The sequence below is a fragment of the Lethenteron reissneri genome, chromosome 35 (genome assembly GCF_015708825.2).
Source record: "Lethenteron reissneri isolate LAM-NWPU_2019-01 chromosome 35, ASM1570882v1, whole genome shotgun sequence".
Taxonomy (NCBI): Eukaryota; Metazoa; Chordata; class Hyperoartia; order Petromyzontiformes; family Petromyzontidae; genus Lethenteron; species Lethenteron reissneri.
Genome location: NC_083813.1, coordinates 13,990,943 through 13,997,793, shown reverse-complemented (window position 1 = coordinate 13,997,793; position 6,851 = coordinate 13,990,943). Strand labels below are relative to the sequence as shown.

Below are 6,851 nucleotides of genomic sequence, written 5' to 3'. Positions count from 1 at the left end.
GGGTGGGGGGGGCACTATCATAGCCCCCCCCTCTCTTCCATCAACCCCCCTCGCACTCCTTCCCCGAGCACGCGCTGCGGTAATTGGTCGCGGTAATTGGTCACGCGGCGTGACGTTGACACCACGCGGACTGTGATGAATGCCCCCCCTGCCCCCCCCCCCTCACCTTGTCATCCAACTTCCTCGCGCTGAAGAACAACTCCACGTAGTTGTTGTTGCCCGAGAGCTCCTCGGCGATTATCTGAGAGTGCGGGGGGCAGGAGGGGGAGGGGGCAGGAGGGGGAGTGGGCGAGGTGGAGGGGGGCAGAGTGAGTTTGCTAATCAAGTCAATGAGCCGAAGTGTCACGTGGCCTGTGTTGGTGGTGGACGCGCGGAATGGGCGTGGGTCGAGCAGGGCGCGGACATTGACGCCGGGCACCTGGACGAGCGAGGAGAGAGAGGGGCAGAGGTAGAGAAAAAAAGATAGACAGACAGAGGTAGAGAGGGAGGTGGAGAGAGAGTAAGATAGACAGACAGACAGAGGTAGAGAGGGAGGGGTAGAGAGAGTAAGATAGACAGACAGACAGAGTAGAGGGGAGGGGTAGAGAGAGTAAGATACAGAGACAGAGAGTGAGATAAAGACCACCGCTCCCCAACTACACTATGTCCTTCCCCGCACCTCCGATTTGCACGGTTGGCTACGTACGGTGCGAAAGAAGTCCAACATACACACAGACACACACACGCACAATCTCCCCGACTCGCCCTCCTCACAGAGCACGCTCTCTGTGCATCACTCGAGAGAGAGAGAGAGAAGGCCTTAGCGAGCAGCGCGACTCGAGCTGCCTCCGCAGCTCGGGCTCTGGTGGAGGAGTCCGGATCGCGCCCTCGTCGGCGCATGAGCGAGCCGCTGATGGTGTGCGCCCGCACAGGGCACAAATTAACTCCACGGAGCAATTAGGAGCTTTGATGAGCGGCTCCGTCTGCGGGATGTGCTCATTAATGAGCAGCCCAGTCGGAAGGAGGTCCGCTACCTGTACCACGGTCACTACCACCACCACCACCACGACCACAACCACCACCACGCTCACCACCACCACGACCACCACCACCACGACCACGACCACCACCACCACGACCACCACCACCACCACGACCACAACCACCACGACTACCACCACCACGACCACCACCACGTTCACCACCACCACGACCACTACCACCACCACGACCACCACCACCACCACGACCACCACCACCACCACCACGACCACCACCACGACCACCACCACCGCCACCACCACCACGACCACCACCACCACGACCACAACCACCACGACCACAACCACCACGACCACCACCACGACCACCACGCTCACTACCACCACCACGACCACCACGCTCACTACCACCACGACCACCACCACGACCACCACCACGACCACCATCACGACCACCACGACCACCACCACGACGAGCACCAGCTGCTTGCATAGGGCACGCGGAGATGGAGCGATGGAATCGGATCGCGAGCAGCGAGGAGGAGCGAGGAGGATTGACTGTTGGTTGCATCACGTGACCGGCGAGGGATGGAGACGGCTCGGGGAGGGCGGCCTTCATCCAGCAGTGGATTGATCATGGATGTTGGCGTCCATAAAGGGGCGGTGTTTGTTGTACAATAAATGTGATGGTCGACTCACTGTGATGGTGGACTCACCGTGATGGTGGACTTGCCCGCGTGCTTGCCATGCTTGAGGACCAGTGGCTTTGTGATCTTCTTGTGCGACACGATCTGTCAGGCAGAGGACGGCGCGAGTCAACCACGCGGAGAGTCGTCCGCTCGAGAGAGTCGATGACGACAGAGAGAGAGGGGGGGGGCCTTGCGAGAGGATGGAGGAGCGAGACTGGTGAAGTATGGAGGTGACGGAATCTTCACGATTGACCCCACCAGCGTCGAGTGGCGTTGGGTGATGTCGGGTGATGTTGGATGATGCGCGATTGGTGATGGGTGATGTGGGAGTGATGGTGGGTGATGTTGAGTGATGGGGGAGTGATGTTGGGTGATGTGGGAGTGATGTTGAGTGATGGGGGAGTGATGTTGGGTGATGTGGGAGTGATGTTGAGTGATGGGTGAGTGATGTTGGGTGATGGGTGAGTGATGTTGGGTGATGGATGAGTGATGTTGGGTGATGTGGGAGTGATGGTGGGTGATGTTGAGTGATGGGGGAGTGATGTTGGGTGATGTGGGAGTGATGTTGAGTGATGGGTGAGTGATGTTGGGTGATGGGTGAGTGATGTTGGGTGATGGATGAGTGATGTTGGGTGATGTGGGAGTGATGTTGGGTGATGGGGGAGTAATGTTGGGTGATGGGGGAGTGATGTTGGGTGATGGGTGATGTTGGGTGATGGGTGGTGATGTTGGGTGATGGGTGGTGATGTTGGGTGATGGGTGGTGATGTTGGGTGATGGATGGTGATGTTGGGTGATGTGAGGTGATGTTGAGTGATGGGTGGTGATGTTGGGTGATGGATGAGTGATGTTGAGTGATGTTGAGTGATGGATGAGTGATGTTGAGTGATGTTGAGTGATGTTGGGTGATGTGGGAGTGATGTTGAGTGATGTTGAGTGATGGATGAGTGATGTTGAGTGATGTTGAGTGATGGATGAGTGATGTTGGGTGATGGACCGGGTCCCGTAATGAAGGGCGCGTGCCCCCCCCCCCCCCCCCGCGACTCAAATCACCGCCGCGCAGCTCCTCGCCCATCAGCGCTCATCAATTATTCACGAGCCCCCGCCCCCCCCCACCCGCCCCCCCCGCCCCCCCGCCACCCCCCTTTCATTTTGACCCCCCCGCCCTTTCCTCTACCCCTCCCCCCGTTCTTCACACGCCCCGCCCACCCCAGCCCCATCCCTCCCACCTGTTCCCCCTCTCACCGCACCGCGACAAAGATCCCCCGTGTAGCCTTGACAGACTGGTGGGGCAAGGGCTGCTTGCGAGCACTGCGAATGCCGGGACGGCGCACGAGGGGGTGGGGGGCCAGCGCCACGCGCGGCCAACTCTCTGCCTGGCTGCGTGAAGAAGATGGGGCTGGGTGGTGGGCTTGGGTGTTGGGGCTGGGGTGGTGGGACATGGTGATGGGGCTAGGGTGATGGGGCTGGGTGGTGGGACTGGGTGATGGGGCTGGGTGATGGGGCTGGGTTTGGGGGGACTGGTGATGGGCTGGGTGGTGGGGCATGGGGATGGGCTGGGTGATGGTGCTGGGTGGGTGGGGCTGGGTGATGAGGCTGGGTGATGGGGCTGGGTGGTGGGCTGGGTGATGGGGCTGGGTAGTGGGGCTGGGTGGTGGGGCTGGGTGATGGGCTGGGTGATGGGGAGGGTGATGATGGGGTTGGGTGATGGGGCTGGGTTAACGAGGTCACGCGGACTGCGCTCCGAGTCGAGGCCCCAGTGCGGGGGTGGGGCCGCAACTCGCTCCACGAGGAGCACAGGACGTCTCTCTCTGTCTCTGTCTCCCTGTCTCTGTGTCTCTGTGTGTCTCTGTGTCTCTGTCTGTCTCCCTGTCTCTGTGTCTCTGTCACCCTGTCTCTCTGTGTCTCTCTCTATCTCCCTGTCTCTGTGTCTCTCTCTCTCTGTCTGTCTCTTTGTCTCTGTCTCTCTCTGTCTCTCTGTCTCTTTGTCTCTGTCTCTTTGTCTCTCTCTCTGTCTCTCTGTCTCTGTGTCTCTGTCTCTGTCTGTCTCTGTCTCCCTGTCTCTCTCTCTGTCTTCTCTCTGTCTGTCTCCCTGTCTCTGTCTCTGTCGTCTCTGTGTCTCTGTCTGTCTCTGTTTCCCTGTCTCTCTCTCTCTGTCTCTCTGTCTCTCTGTCTCTCGCTGTCTCTCTGTCCTGTCTCTCTGTCTGTCTCTCTGTCTGTCTTTCTGTCTCTCTGTCTCCCTGTCTCTCTGTGTCTCTGTCACCCTGTCTCTCTGTCTCTCTCTGTCTGTCTCTCTATCTCCCTATCTCTGTCTCTCTCTGTCTCTCTGTATCTGTCTCTCTGTCTGTCTCTCTGTCTCTGTCTCTCTGTCTGTCTCTGTGTCTTTCCTCTGTCTGTCTCTCCTGTCTCGACCCGCGTCAACCAGCGACGAATCTTTGCACGGTACTTGGCCTCCTCTTAGGTCGACTGAGCCTTAAACGAGTAGCGCGTGCAGTGTTTACACATCACCACTGGGAGAGACAAAGGCGGTCGGGCGGGGATGCCGCCGGCACCCACCCCATTTCTCATGCGCCGTGCAGGCCTTCCATGGGTGCTGTTCGCTGCTAACAGCACTTGTCGCCACAGCCTGCACAGGCTACACGGGGGACCTTTGTCTGTATCTTTGTCTCTGTGCGCCGCGCGCGCGCCGCACCTGCCCCAGGGTGCACTCCGCGGCCCCCAGGAAGTCGTCCTCGCGGGGCCCGCAGGGGACGCTGCTGCTGTTGATGTCGAACACCTCGAAGCGGAGCTTCTGCACCTCCTCGAAGTAGTAGTCGATGGTGAAGACCTTGGAGAAGACGGGGTGCAGGTTTCCTCTTGATCACCTCCGTGCGCTCCACCTGGGGACGCCGTGGGGACACACGGGGGGGGGGGGACGCGAGCATGCAGTGGGCGCGTGCGAGTGGCGGGAGTCACATGTTTGTACAGGATCCATGTGAACACATGGCGGTGACAGGACCATCACCAAAACCGCCCTCATCACCATCAGCAGGCATCGCCATCATCATCATCGCCATCAATCACCAAACACCGACATCAGCAGCAGCAGCAGACGGGCGCGACTCGGCTCCTTCCACGGCGCGCGCCTCGTGCACGAGACGCGCGTGCGTGCACGAGGCGCGCGCGTGCACGAGACGCGCGCGTGCACGAGGCGCGCGTGCACGAGGCGCGCGCGTGCACGAGGCGCGCGCGTGCACGAGGCGCGCGCGTGCACGAGACGCGCGCGTGCACGAGGCGCGCGCCCCCTGATGGCGCGCCCAGCGACGAGGTGCGGAGACGTCCCCAGCGGCGCGGCTCGGGACGTCTCGCGCGGATTGTTGCAGAGACGCGACGCGTGGCGCTGCCGCGTCGCGCGATTGGCCCTGGGCCCTGGGCCCTGGGGCGAGGAATTCATTCGGGGCCCACCCCCCCGTCTCCACCCCTCCCCCCCCCGTGGGTTCCGGCGCAGTTGTACCGCCTGGACACTCCTCTCTTATCTTCGCCACGAAAGGGAGTTTGATTGTCCTTTGATGCGGTGTGAAATTATTGCGGGGAATATCGTGTGCCCCGGCATATGAATTACACTTTAACATGCCCCGGCATTAATATGCCCCGGCATATGAACGTGTAATTTCCACGAGACGCTCAGAAATGCCGAACAGGGATTAGCGCCGCCGCCGCAACCGCCGCCGCAGTCAGAGTGCCCGCCCCGAAACGGGGCCGCGTCCCGTTCACGGAGACACCTCGCGGCGAACGCGACTCTGTCCCCGCGGCCGGGGGACGCGCGCCCCCCCCCCCCACACGTCCCCCACGTCCCCCCCCCCCCCACGTCCCCCCCCCCCCCACGTCCCCTCCATTGCGGCTCGCGCCACGTGCAGGGGCGACGCGGGTCGATGTCAGCGTGACGGAGGAGGCCTTCGTCCAGCAGTGGACAGGCCACGGATCGTGATGACGTCGACTTTGGGAGTCGTGGGAGTGGCGAGGCAGTGTGGTGGTAAGCGCACTGCGCTCTGAACCAGGCGCACCCGAGTTCGATTCCCAGCCGCGGTTGACGTCGAGTGAGACCAGAACCGGTCCTGCCCTTCCCCCGTTGACCAACCCGCACTGCCCAGCGTGGTGAGTCCGGTAAACACAAACAAACACATTCGATATGTTTCGATTTAAAGCTTTCGTGACCGCAGGGATTCATCTCTTGGTTCTTTCGGTAAAGTCACATAGAAGGGAAAAAAATAAAATAATAAAAATAAAACATAATAAAATAATTCTCACGACGTTTCGGCCACAACGCAAACAGCCGTCCTCAGGTGAAGACCAGGTCTGTCGGGGAGACAGCGTCGATATGGCTTAGGGATGCCTTCATTCGGCAGCGGATAGACCATGGCTAAAAATGATGATGATGATGACGACATTATCATCACCGTGGCTGACGTAGGAGGCTGACAGCCGTCGCACACCCGCGCGGTGGCCGCACGGCACTCGCGCCGCGTTTAAACTCGAATCGCGCAAATTAAAAACCGAGCGCCGCGTTCCAAATGAAGACGGCAGTCGTCTCCCCGTCCGTGCTCAGAGTCACAAGCGCGACAATTGGGATCGTTTCATTCATTTATCCAGGAAAGCCTCGCCGGGTCTCCGTGCGCGGCGGCGGGGGGAGGATTCTGCACTGTAGCCACACGTGCTTCTGTCTTGTACCCAGGGCCGTGAATACGAAGCGGTCGCACGTCAACGGGTTAACCAGGCTCCAACCGGCTTAGCTTCGGTGATTGGAATAGACCGGTGGCATTGAGGCTGACGGGCGGGGCAGGGTCGTGGCTGTGATTGCGTCTGGGAGCGCTGTGTCTGCACATTGCCCCGAAAGGCTACAAGACTCCCCCCCCCCCCACCACCGCCACTCTCCCAACCACATCACACCAACCCCACCACTACCACCACCACCACCAAGTCCACCACCAACTCCACCACCACCACTCTCCCAACCACACCACTAACAACCCCACCACACCACTACCCACCCACCACCAACCCCACACTACCACCGACTCCACCACCACCACCACCACAGCCACTCTCCCAATCACACCACCACCACCACCGCCGCTCGCCGCCGCCGCGGGCACGCGCACAGCACCTCCACCCACTGTCCGCGCGACTGCATGAGCAGCATGACG

At 60.6% G+C, this 6,851-nt stretch overlaps 1 long non-coding RNA gene across 1 annotated transcript; it reads right to left on the bottom strand.

Moving 5' to 3' along the window:
* Positions 1-165: 165 nt before the first annotated feature.
* On the bottom strand, positions 166-4,507 carry LOC133350774 (uncharacterized). The gene is made up of 3 exons (XR_009756104.1): positions 4,361-4,507; positions 1,697-1,771; positions 166-241 (listed from the first exon to the last, which is right to left on the bottom strand). It is a non-coding gene; the product is annotated as an uncharacterized LOC133350774 (long non-coding RNA).
* Between the last annotated feature and the right edge of the window lie 2,344 nt (positions 4,508-6,851).